Genomic DNA, 14118 nt, shown 5'->3' with positions numbered 1-14118 from the left:
GATATTCAACTTCTCTCTCTGTCTCTTTGAGTTTATTTACTTGACCGTGCTGGGTCTTTGTTGCTGCTGGCGGGCTTTCCCTAGCTGTGGAGAACGGGGGCTACTCTAGCGGCGGTGAGCAGGCTTCTGACTGTGGTAGCTTCTGTCCTGGCGGAGCACTGGCTCCAGTGTGAGACCGCCAGTGTGCATGTGGGCTCAGCACTTGTGGAGCACAGGCTTACTTGCTCCACGACACGTGGACTCTTCCCAGACCAGGGATCGAACTGGTGTCTCCTGCATTGCAAGGAGGATTCTTAACCACTGGCCCCCCAGAGAAGCCTGATAGTCATCTTCGTATTCAAAGCATTCTAGGACTGGGTACTGACTTAGGTCTGAAAGTAGAAGACCATGACTATGGAGTGGAAGTTCAGGTCAGATTTCTCCCCGTCTTCACCAAACTTGTAGTCCATGACTGTAAATCAATAGGACTTTAGTAGATTGCTTACCAGTTTTATTCCTGTGGACCCCACGAATGAACCACAACCAGAAATCTCTGCATAGTACACTCTACTCTAGGTCTAATTAACAAACCCACTCTGCTGCCTGTTACAGTGAGCAGAACCATATTCTTTAAGACACACTGTCTTTTAGGGACCCTTCTGTTGGGAAGATCCCAACAGGGAGAAGGGAATGGCTACCCACTCCAGTATTCTGGCCTGGATCCTCCATGGGGATCACAAAAGTCAGACACAACTGAGCAACTTCCACGTTCACTGCTGACCTCTCTGCGCTCAGAGAGCCCACCTTTTTTTTTTTTTTTTAAAAGCTTTTACTACCAGACTTCCCAACTTACTACAGACAGACAGTGAAGCACATTTTAGGGCTCCACTGGTTGCTCAGACAGTAAAGAATCTGCTTGCCATGCGGGAGACCTGGATTCAATCCCTGGGTTGAGAAGATCCCTGTAGAAGGGAATGGCAACCCACTGTGGCTCAGCTGGTAAAGAATCTGCCTGCTGCTGGGCACACACACCAAGGAAACCAGAATTAAAAGAGACGTGTGCACCCCAATGTTCATCTCAGCTCTGTTTACAATAGCCAGGACGTGGAAGCAACCTAGATGCCCATCAGCAGACGAATGGATAAGAAAGCTATGGTACATATACACAATGGAATATTACTCAGCCATTAAAAAGAATTCATTTGAATCAGTTCTAACGAGGTGGATGAAACTGGAGCCCATTATACAGAGTGAAGTAAGCCAGAAAGATAAAGACCATTACAGTATATTAACGCATATATATGGAATTTAAAAAGATGGTAACGATAACCCTATATGCAGGACAGAAAAAGAGACACAGATGTATAGAACAGACTTTTGGACTCTGTGGGAGAAGGTGAGGGTGGGATGATTTGAGAGAATAGCATCGAAACATGTATGTTATCAAGTGTGAAACAGATCGCCAGTCCAGGCTAGATGCATGAGGCAGGGTGCTCAGGGCTGGTGCACTGGGATGACCCAGAGGGATGTGATGGGGAGGGAGGTGGGAGGGGGGTTCAGAATGGGGAACACATGTACACCCATGGCTGATTCTTGTCAATGTATGGCAAAAACCACTACAATATTGTAAAGTAATTAGCCTCCAATTAAATAACTTTTTTAAAGTATTAAAAAAAAAAAGAATCTGCCTGTAATGCAGGAGACCTGGGTTCGATCCTTGGGTTGCCAAGATCCCCTGGAGAAGGGAATGGCAACCCACTCCAGTATTCTTGCCTGGAGAATTCCATGGACAGAGAAGTCCAGTAGGCGAGTCGGACACGACTGAGTGACTACCAACCAACCAACTGGTCTTCTTGCCTGGAGAATTCCATGGGCAGAGGAACCTGCTGGGCTACAGTCCACACGGTTGCAAAGAGTCAGACACCACTGAATGACTAACACTTTCACTTTTCAAAGCACATTTTCATGGTGGTGCTTTCCTCACCGATCTAACGCTCATGGCAAGATGAAGAGTCTTCAGGGCTGCAGTGGTGGTGAGGGGGTGGATGGAAGGGATGCTTATAACACTGACTCCAACAGGGGTGTCCCCTGAAGACTGTGAATTCATCCCTCCACTCCGTGCAAAGGAACTTGCCCCCTTTTGGTATCATTTAACGTGGTCATTTGTTGTAGGCTTCTATTTGCTAATCCAGTCAACACACTCTTAGAATCACAGGTGGTTTCCTGAGCCAGATCAGGGAATGGCAACACTTGCATCAAAATATAAGCTATCTGAAAATACTCCCTCTTCAACTGAGCACCTTCAAAATCCATTTTCATTAACATTATAAAAAATGTTGACGTGAAGTAGTAAATTCCTGCAGTTCCTTATCCTATAATCCTCATTCTCTGTGCTCCGGTTCTATGTTTCACTCTATCTGAGTTTGAATTCCGGTCATCAGTCAAACCATGTGGAGACTCAGAGCATGACTGTCAGCTTTCTTCTGCCAGGGAGGTGAGCTTTCCTAGCAAAGGCAGGGTGGGGCGAATATCAGAAGATTTGAGGGCAGAGTGGAGCATAGATTCTCTAAGTCCTCGATATGTCCTAAAAATCATTCTTCTAATTGTCAGGATCCTAGATTTTCCTGATCCTTGTCCTAGTCATTTTACTTAAACATAGTGAGGTTGTGAGTTTAACTAATAATATAATAAGACCATCCTAGAATTTATCTCTAGGTTTGGTTTTCAGTGACCTCAGGCTCCATCAATCATGGGAAAGATCTGAGGTTTTGTACTGTGCTTTGAGGAAAACTTTTGGCTCAGACAGTGAATAATCTGCCTGCGATGCGGGAGACCTGGGTTCAATCCCTGGGTTGGGGAGATTCCCTGGAGAAGGGAAAGACTAACCACTCCAGTATTCTTGCCTGGAAAATCCCATGGATGGAGGAGCCTGGCAGGCTACAGTCCATGGGGTTGCAAAGACTCGGACACGACTTCACTTTTCACTTTTAAGATTTGAGAGTGCTGTTGAGAACCATTCTCTTGCCTCGTACCCCAGAGATTTGCTCCAGGTGAACACAGATCGGAGATTGCCTGTCTCATCACTGGATACCTTGGAGTGTTGGCCTCCCAGCCTGGAATCTGAACTTTTGTTACTGCCTCAGTTTGATTTTTTAGGGAATATGCATGCAAGTATATTGTAATAATCATTTGGGTTGGTGGGGGGCTTGTGATTTTTAAAAATTTGAACAAAGCCCTATGTTACTGGGCATTATGATATTTATGCTGATTACACATAAGTTCTTGGACTTGTCTGTAAAGTCCTGACAAAATGATGATAGGCCATCCCATCAGAGACTATAGCTCATCAGATAGTGTGACAACATGTGCTCAGAATTTCATCTAATAATTGCCCATCTTCAATCCACTTTAAAATATGACACACATAAGTTAAAAAAACTCTGATAATCAGTGGCTCATTTTGTTACCTTTAGCTTTTGGGCTTCCCTCATAGCTCAGTCAGTAAAGAATCTGCCTGCAGTGCAGGAGACCGGGGTTTGATTCCTGGGTCAGGAAGAGCCCCTGGAGAAGGAAATGGCAATCCACTCCAGTATGCTTGCCTGGAAAATCTCATGGACAGAGGAGCCTGACAATTTACAGTCCAGGGGTCACAAGAGTCGGACTTAGCAACTAAATAACCATCACCACCACGAATGATAGTTTATTAAATTTCTATGACTTGTGTCACATAGAGTCTGATCCCCATTAAGAAAAGGCACCCAGGAATTACATAATATATACCAGATAACCACCTTCAGAAAATAAATATGATTAGACAACTGTACACTGACCTTTATGAAGAAATAAAGAAAAGGTTTGTTGGACATGCCCAGATGGCAGGCACTGGCTATCTGCCCAATATATAAATTTCTTACCATACAACTGGTTAGGCAAGAAGAAAAAACATCCACCAGTAATTTGACAAACATTAGATATAATACTGAGTGCTTATATTTCATATTTTAGGTATTTACTTAAATCAGATGGTGAATAGGGTAAACTTTAGTTTTAAGACTTGTGATTTTATTTGTGCTGAAAATTAACCCATTCTTGGTTCCTCACTCACTGGTTACATGTGATGAGATAGTTAATCTTGAGGGTTGGTGAAATCACTGAGCTTTCCTAATGTTAAACCATAATAAGTTTTTTTTTTTAGTTTTAATTTTTTCTAGACTTTAAACTTTAAACTTTTAGTATTGGGTTATAGCTGATTAATAATGTTGTGGTAGTTTAGGTGAACAGCGATGAGACTCAGCCATGCATATACCTGTATCCATTCTTCACCATACGCTCCTCCTATCCAGGCTGGTACAGAACAGTGGGCAGAGTCCCATGTGCTATACAATAGATCCTTGTTCGTCATCCATTTTAAATATAACAGTGTGTACATGATCTTCCCAAAGTCCCTAACTATCCCTTCCCCCCAGTAATCATAAGTTCGTTTTCTGAGTCTGTGAGTCTCTTCGTTTGGTAAGTAAATTCATTTGTATCATTTCTTTTTAGATTCCACATATAAGGGATGTTATACAATATTTCTCCTTCTCTGTCTCACTTACTTCACTCAGTATGATAATCTCTGGGTCCATCTATGTTGTTGCAAAAGGCATTATTTTATTCTTTTTAATGACTAATATCCCATTGTATATAGATATACAATATATTGTACATACAATATATACAGTATATACAATTGTATATAGATATACAATATTCCATTGTGTGTATATATATACACCAAATCTTCTCTATCTACTCTCTGTTGATGGACATTTAGGCTGCTTCCACACCTTGGCTATTGTAAACAGCGTGCAATGAACATTGGCATGCCTGTATCCTTTTGGATCATGCTTTTCTTTCTCCAAATACACGTCCAGGAGTGGGATTGCAGGGTCATATGGTAGCTCTGTTTTTAATTTAAGGATCATCCATACTGTTCTTCATAGTGGCCATACCAATTTACATTCCCATCAACAGTGTGGGAGGGTTCCCAATAATAAGTTTTTAAATGTCTTTTAAAACATGTAGGGATGCACTTTCTGAATTAGCCTGTGGTATACATATGTATATACTTGGTTTGAAGATTCACTTCAGAGACAGGACAAGGGAAAAAAAAAGAATAAGGTAGTGAGTCAAAGGCGAAGATGAAAGAGAAAAGGTTAGGGTCTAGGTAATAATCTCACATGAGCTTTCATACTACACAGGAATAAAAGATAATATATTATTTTTATGTCACTGTGGTCTATATTATCTGTATGTACTATTATATAATATTATGTTTTTCCTAAGCCCACACATAATAATGGTTTTTACAGGTATACTTTTATAAATAAAAGTATAATGTATACTTTTATAAATAAATAAAAAGTATAATTTACACTTTTATGAATAAGTATAAAGCCCACTTTATACTTACTTATAAAAGAAACTATGTTTCCAAGGACAAAATGCAAGAATAAATACTACAGCAGGTAGACTAGCTCAGGGGGCAGAAACCAAAATTTTAGGATAATTGGGGTCACAGTGTGAGGTCCTGTTACAAAATGTGGCAAGGAGCTGCAACAGAGAACCATGACTCTTTGGAGAAGGTGGTATGGCAAGTGAAGTTCGGGTATGAGATGCAAACCAAAGGATATGGATGAAAGGCTGCCATGAAGTGACAGACTAGATTAAACTCATGTGCCACACCTCAATGCGGTCCTCCTACCCTCAAAATTGTAGCCTGAAGAATGAATGCTTCAAAGTGCAAAAGACTCAGGGGCTCCTTCTTCGTGACCACCCTATTTTTTAAAAATTTATTGGCATAGAAAAAATTTAGATTTAAGAAAGGAGATGATTTTTTAAGAAATAACCAAATGTCACTGGAATGTGGGGAATTTAACTGGGTAGTGCTATTTTTTTTAGAGGAAGAAGTGAAAAGAGAAAGGAGATAACAGAATAATGAAGATTATTTTCTTGCATATCTTTGATAAATTAATTTTAAAGTAATTATATTTACAATTTATATATGCATGTGCCTATGTGTACTGCACATCTACTCAAAAATTTATATTTACATAACATAACCAAGTTGTTCTGAAAACAAGAAATGTAACTCTTTTCTATTTGGACTACAGGTTTTATGAGATTGATTCATATAGAGTATGTTCACAGCATCCATGTCAACTCTCCAGATGGGTAAAAATCACAGGGAAACAGGACACAGGGAGAAAGTATGAAACCTCGTGAAAACCATAACTAATGGTAGCTTTAACTGCAGTCAAGACAGTAACCTTTTTAAAAAGGAGCTGATGCAAATCAGCTCTTAATATACCATACATAAAATCAGTCAGTGGAGCTGCCATTTAGAGCACTTACTGTGCATAAAACACTATTAATTACTTTACACATGGTATCTTGTTTCTTAGGACAGTCCTATTACATGGGAGTTACCATGACTGACTTTAAATGAAGAGAGGTTTAGAGAGGTTTAACTAAGCTTACACAGCTAATTAGTGGCAAAGCCATTTTATTGAAGCCTTGCCTGTCCAACACCAGATTCTGAATTCTTAATCCTTTAAATCTTTTAAAAATGTTTTTGCAAAAAGTAAACAAGATAAACAAGAAGGTAAACAAAGGTAAGCAAAATGGATGTGGTCTGATTACACTGAAACCAAATTACTCTAAAGTCTGTCCTTGGGGCAAGCGGACACGTGACTCTTACTGACTTACACACACACACACGTGACTCTTACTGACTTACACACACACACACACACACACACACACACACACACCCCTCATCCAGCTGCATGAACACTCTCTCTCTGACCTATTATCAGTTACCTTCTTTTCCTCCCCTGTCTCACCCTGCCCTTCCATCAGACTCTGCCTCAGCCCATGTCACCTGAATCCCACGCTTACTTCCCCTTTTCCCCAAGCAGAGACCTTGGTTGCAGGGGTAAGAGAAAGGCCCCGGCACCCAGTCCCAGGCCGCGGATCCTCTGAGCTGTGTCTTAGCCACGTTTCCCAGACGCCTCTGCGCCTCAGTCACAAAGCCCTTCTCCAGCGCACAGACTGGAATGCCCTGAGCGGTTCAGAGTCCCAGCCCTCTTCCTTTAGGAGGCGTGTCTTCACATCTGTGTTCTTTCTCTCTTTTTTTGAAGACGTTTATTTTCAGCTGTGCTGGGTCTGCGTTGCTGCGTTAAGGGCTTTCCCGAGGTGTGGCAGGCGGGTGCTGTTCTCCGCGGCGGCGCGTGGCCTTCTCATCGTGGTGGCGGCGCGTGGCAGGCGGGCTTCAGGAGGGTGTGCGGGCTCATAGCTGTGGCTCGCGGGCTCCAGAGCGCGCGCTCAGTAATCGCGGCACATGGCCTCAGTTGCTCAGAGGCACGCTGGATCTTCCTGGGCCAGGGATCAATCCTGTGTCCCCCGCACTGGCAGGCAGGTTCTTAACTACTACAGCACCAGGGAAGCCCTGTTTTCTTTTCTTAATGAGGTTAGGAGGGCACACATGGGAAGGGGTGCAGAAGGAAACCTTTGCTACACTTAGATGATTTCTAGAGTGTGTTACAGTCCTAGACAGAAATCAGCCTGTTAAAATACCATTCATTATACAGTGCTGTATGTCAACTGTATCTCGATAAAACGGGAATAAACAAAGTATTCAGTTAAGAGGGACTGCTGATGCGATACTGCCCACCCTGGGCACCGAGTCCTGGCCATTTCAGGCAGGAGGCCTGTGACTGGCTATATTCCATGATGCTCCAGAGAAGAGTGAGGTGGGGGGCTAGGGGGTTATTCAAGTCCAGATTTCACTAAAGTACCAACAGGATTTGTGAGAAATGACTGAATCTACACTATGAGGTAAGAACTAGTTTAACCATAATTACGTGTAATAAACAAATGGTATACACTATTCCTAATATTAATTTCCAATTTCTTTTTCAATAAAGAATTGCTTTAAAATGCCATTGGCTAAGAACAGCCAAAAAATAGTCTCTATTCTACTCTGGTCTGAATGTCTTTTCTCTAATACATTGTCCAAATTGTCCTCTTCTTTCATTTAAATTATTATTATTTTTTTATGACAGTCTGACTGTTCCTGTCCACTACTGGAATCTCATGTCTTTCTGTTTCAGGGCCTTTGTTGCTAATTGGTAAACTATCTCTATATGCAGTTGCTTAAAGTTTAGATTTAAACAACAGTGTCATTATCATACAATTGCAAACATTTGTTTTTAATATGCTTACAAAGATGCCTGGCACTGAACACTTTTTCCTCTAGGAATAATGTCAGGCAATGAACAAGCTTACTGAAATGAAACATACTAAGTATAAAACATTAGGTATTTCTTTTTTCCTGCTTTCAAGAATATTTTTTAGTGACTTGTGTTCATTGAATCTTTCTGAAAGATTCCGTTTCACTTTCATTGAAATAATTCTCTTTCTTTTTGCTCACATCATTCATTGGTAAGTGTAATAAATTAAAATACGGAACTAGAGTGATGAATACAGCTGGTGTAAACAGGTGAGGGAACCAACTCAGCAGCTTCTTGGTAAGGCGACAGCTCAGCTGGTGAGAAGTTGCACGGTGCACGGGAGCAGTGCTGTGGCAAAGTTGAGCGTGCACAGAATCAACGGTGGGCTTGATAAGACACAGACAGCGCCCAAAACATGACACAAGTGAACTCACCCAGCAAGCAGAAACAGGCTCACAGACACAAAGAGCAGACCTGGAGGCGCCAAGTGGAGGACGGTGGAGGAGGGATGGACGGGGAGCTTGGGGTAGAAGATGCAAGCTATTTTATGTAGGATGGATAAATAACAAGGTTTGACTGTATAACACAGGGATCTGCATTCAATATCCTATAATAAACCATAAAGGAAAAAAAATAAAAGAAGATACTGAAAATCTGAAAAGATGGTTAATGCTAAAATGATTATTTAAAAATTAATTATTTTTCAATTGATTAAACAATAAAAGTCCATTGCTGTATGGTAGGCCTGGACATCTCTTAATTGGCTTAATTTATTAAACTTTCTATCTTTTTTCAAAAAGAAATGCCTTAAGCTAATAGGTTAAAGGATAATTTCCCAAAATAAAATCTTTATATCAAAAAAAGCAGATTGCAGAACTTTATCTGGTCTGATCTTGCATTTCTAACAAGTTATCAGGGGACGCTGATGCTTCTTATCTGGGATGGGGGCAGACTTTGAGAACAACTGTTAACTGATGCAGGCAACAGTTTGGACATTTAAAGTGATTGTAAGCACCAAATAGCCCCATAGGCTGACGAGATGAAGTCTGACTGACAGCGCTGCCTGTACTTGTCCATCAGGCCCTCAAACCACTCATCCAGGTGAAATGTACGATTTGAGATGTTCACTTAACTTCAACAATCTCTGATTTACTCATCTGTAGAAATGGATACTGGAGAAGGCAATGGCAACCCACTCCAGTACTCTTGCCTGGAAAATCCCATGGACGGTGGAGCCTGGCGGGCTACAGTCCACAGGGTTGCCAGGAGTCACATGTGACTGAAGCAACTGAGCATGTATACTTTTTCAGATTCTTCTCCATTCTAGATTATTACAATATATTGAGTATAATTCCCTATGCTATATAGTTGGACCTTGTTAGTTATATTATATATTTTACATATAGTAGTATATACCTGTTAACCCATACTCCTAATTTACCCCTCCCTGCTTCCTCTTTGGTAAACTTAATTTTTTTTCCTTTGTGAATTTATTTCTGTTTTGTAAATAAGTTCATTTATATTATTTTTTAGATCCCACATATAAGTTGGTATTATATAATATTTATCTTTCTCTTTCTGATTTACTTCACTTAGTATGATAATCTCTAGGTCCATCCATGTTGCTACATACAAATGGCATTATTTCATTCTTTTTGTGGCTGAGTAATATTCCGTTGTATGTATGTCCCATATCTTCTTTATCCATTCATCTGTTGATGGACATTTGGGTTGCTTCCATGTCTTGATTATTGTAAATAGTGCTGCTATGGATACTGAAATGCATATATCTTTTTAAATTAGAGTTTTCATCTCTTCTGGGAATATGCCCAGGAGTAGGATTGCCAGATCAATGGTAACTTTTTTAAAGGATTAAAGGAATTTCCAGACTGTTTTCCACAGTAGCTGCACAAATTTACATTTCCACAAACAGCATAGGAGCGTTCCCTTTTCTCCATACCCTCTCCAGCATTTATTATTTGCAGATTTTTTGATTATGGCCATTCTGACCTGTATAAGGTGATACCTCATTGAAGTTTTGATTTGCATTTCTCTATTAATTAGCAATGTTGAGCCTCTTTTTATGTACCTGTTGGCCATCTATATGTCTCCTTTGAAGAAGGCCTGTTTAGGTATTCTGTCCATTTTTTTTTAATTGGGTTGCTTGAGTTTTTTGCTATTGTTGTTATAGAGTTGTATGAGCTATTTATATATTTTGAAAATTAAGCCCTTGTCAGTTGCATCATTTTACTCTTTGCTAGCTCTACTTATAAAAGGCAAATTGTCATTCCATTTATGTCTCTTTGATCAATGGTGAGGTTGACCATCTTTTCATACTTACTCACTGTTTGTATCTCTTCTGCTGTAAAAAGCATGTGCTTGTATTCTCAAGACCAGTTGGCTTGGTTCTTCTTGGGCCCAGGAAGAATGCATCCTGAGCATCAGTTTTAAGCACTGAGTGTCTGAATCCACCTGCCAATGCAGGAGATGCAGGAGATGGAGTTTTGATCCCTGGGTCAGGCAGATCCCTTAGAGAAGGAAATGGCAACCCACTCCAGTGTTCTTGCCTGGACAATTCCAAGGACAGAGGAGCCTGGCAGGCTACAGTCCATTGGGTTGCAAAGGAGTCGGGCGACTCAACAATGTAAACCTCCCTTCAGAGCTGCCATGGGTGGCATCTCTTGCTCAAAGTGTCCTTATTTACCTAACAGGTAATTCTCTAAACTAGATTCTGGTGACTGCCCCCTCTCCTTGCCTCTTCATGAATGCTACTGTTCATAGTACCAGAATATTGCACTATTTGTGGTTTGCCTTACTCTGCCTGAGCTTTTATAAATTGTCCTTTTGTAAAACTTTTTCAAAATTATCCAGTTTCAATGTGTTGTCTATTTCCTGTTGAGACTCTAATTGGCATGGTAATTGGTAGTATAACCCAGAAAACAAATCAGAATCTTCAAAATGGCATCAGATTAGAACTGTCTGCAATATTTAAAGAGTACAGGAGAAATGGGGCTATGGGTAATCCTGGACAAACAATAGCATCATGATTACTCAAACTATCCCTGATGATGACATGGAAGGGCAAAGTACTGGGGGATCAAGTAGCTGCAGAACTTGATTTCTGTGACAACAATGATGATTTGAGGGATTATTTGAGGGATTATGTCCTCTAGGTTATTCTGATCTGCCTAGAGGGCAGAAGGAAGGAAAAAGAGACGTGAACTAACTTAATCAGAACTCAGGTTATGTCAGAAATCTTGATAGCAGCTTTAAAGAGTATCTTATTTCCTACAGTTGAAAAAGATGTGTCTGAGGACCAAGCTTAGAGTCTGACTATATCAGTTGCAGCACCAGTTAAACTGTCAAAACCATGAAGTCTGTTACGTTAAAATAGGGAGACTTATGGAAAAACTAGTGGACCCTGGCCACTGAGTCCTAGTGTGGAGACACACTTTACAGCAAAGAAGGTATGCTGATGAATTCACAGTGCTGTAATTCACTGATTTTGCTGTGTGCCCCATCTCCAATTTAGCCACTGCATTGCTAGCAAAGCAGAAAAGCTTACTGAAGACACAGTTTTGGCCAAAGCGCCCTCAAGGTCAGGACACTCTCGTACGGGATACGGCACATGCCTTGGATAAACAGCCAGTACGTGGTGCATCTTCCTCCACAGTTAGATCGCATGAATCTGGGGACAAGTCACATGTAGCATGTGCAAAAATTCATCATATACTAGGCCACAAAGCAGGGCTTAATAAATTCCTAAGAACAAATATCATACAATTTTTTTCCCCAAAAAGAGTGCAGCAAAGACAGTAATAATAAAAAGAGAGAAGAAACCCTTATATATTTTGGAATTTCTTGATGTACACTACAAAATATTCATGGGTGCCATAAGGCAAGAAGAAATAAAAGGCAGAGAGTTTTGAAAGGAAGTAATAAAATTGTCACTATTTTGCATATAACATGAGTGTGTATGGAGAAAATCCAAACTATCCCCCACTACACCAAAAACTTATTTAAATTCATATGTGGATTTAGTAAGGTTACTGGATGTAAGGTCAATATATGCAAAAATCAATTGTATTTCTATATAATATTAACAATGAAGATCTGAATACAAAATCTTTTAAATATTATTTTTAATAGGTGGAAATAAAACATCAATGAGTAATTTAAAGCAGGCCTAAATAAGTAGACAGATATGCCACTTTCATGAAATAGAAGACTGAATATTGACTAAATGTCAGTTCTAGCCAAATTGATCTATAGATTCCACACAATCTCAGTCAAATCCCAACAGATTTTTGTTTGTGGAAATTGACAAGCTGATTTAAAAATTAATATGGTAATGCAAAGAATCTAGAACGACCAAATCAATCTTGCAAAAGAAAAATTTGACGATTTAGACTAAAAGATTTCAACACTTACCACATAGCATATTAAATAAGACAATGTGCTTTAGGCACATGGGTAGTCAATTAAAATAATGGAAACAAAATAAGAGTCTGGAACAGACTCACAGAAAAATACCACTGCAATTCTTTGGTGGTGGGAGGAGGTTATCTTTTCAATATTCTTTTCAGTAAGTGGTGTTGGATCAGCTAGCTAACCATATGGAAAAGAAAATGAACTTTGATTCCTATATAAAACAATACACAAAAATTAAAATGAAATGGGTAATAAACTTCAACATGAAAGGCAAAACAATGAAGCTTTTAGAAGAAAAGATCTTGATGACTTTGGAGTGGGCAAAGATTTCCTAAACAGAACACAGTAAGCACTATCATTGAAAGAAAAGAAATATATTTCAAAGAGTTATAAACAAATTCATCAAAAAGTATCATTTAAAGAATGAAAAGACTGGGAGGAGAAATTTCACAGTACATGTAACAGATAAAGGATTCATAATCAGACTGTATGAAGAATTCCTACAACTCAATGATAGGAAGACAAATAACCCACTATAGAAATAGGCAAAAGTTCTGAATAAATAGTTCATAAAAGAAGATATGTAAATGGTCAACAAATATATAAAAAGGTGTTCAACATTATAATTAGCAGGGATATGCAGACTAAAAAGACTTTGAGATATTGTACAATTAAAATTCACTTCAGTTCAGTTACTCAGTCGTGTCTGACTCTTTGTGACCCCATGAACCACAGCATGTCAGGCCTCCCTGTCCATCACCACCTCCCAGAGTCCACCCAGACCCATGTCCATTGTGTCAGTGATGCCATCTAACCATCTCATCCTCTGTCGTCCCCTTCTCCTCCTGCCCTCAATCTTTCCCAGCATCAGGGTCTTTTCAAATGAGTCAGCTCTCCGCATCAAGTGGCCAAAGTATTGGAATTTCAGCTTCAGCATCAGTCCTTCCAGTGAACACCCAGGACTGATCTTTAGGATGGACTGGCTGGATCTCCTTGCAGTCCAAGGGACTCTCAAGAGTCTTCTCCAACACCACAGTTCAAAAGCACCAATTTTTCAGTGCTCAGCTTTCTTCACAGTCCAACTCTCACATCCATACACGACCACTGGAAAAACCATAGCCTTGACCAGATGGACCTTTGTTGGCAAAGTAATGTCTCTGCTTTTTAATATGCTGTCTAGGTTGGTCATAACTTTCCTTCCAAGGAGTAAGCATCTTTTAATTTCATGGCTGCAGTCACCATCTGCAGTGATTTTGGAGCCCAGAAAAATAAAATCAGCCACTGTTTCCACTGTTTCCATATCTATTTGCCATGAAGTGATGGGACCAGATGCCATGATCTTAGTTTTCTAACTGTTGAGCTTTAAGCCAGTTTTTTCACTTTCTTCTTTCACTTTCATCAAGAGGCTCTTTAGTTCTTCTTCACTTTCTGCCAT

At 40.0% G+C, this 14118-nt stretch overlaps 1 protein-coding gene across 1 annotated transcript in view; it reads right to left on the bottom strand.

The window, feature by feature from the left end:
• Positions 1-14118, bottom strand: part of LOC122704944 (SH3 domain-binding protein 1-like) — a 90346-nt gene that overhangs the window by 11304 nt on the left and 64924 nt on the right. The gene's annotated exons all lie outside the window — the stretch shown is intronic.

The sequence above is a fragment of the Cervus elaphus genome, chromosome 12 (genome assembly GCF_910594005.1).
Source record: "Cervus elaphus chromosome 12, mCerEla1.1, whole genome shotgun sequence".
NCBI classification, from domain to species: Eukaryota; Metazoa; Chordata; class Mammalia; order Artiodactyla; family Cervidae; genus Cervus; species Cervus elaphus.
This window is presented reverse-complemented; position numbering and strand designations above follow the sequence as displayed.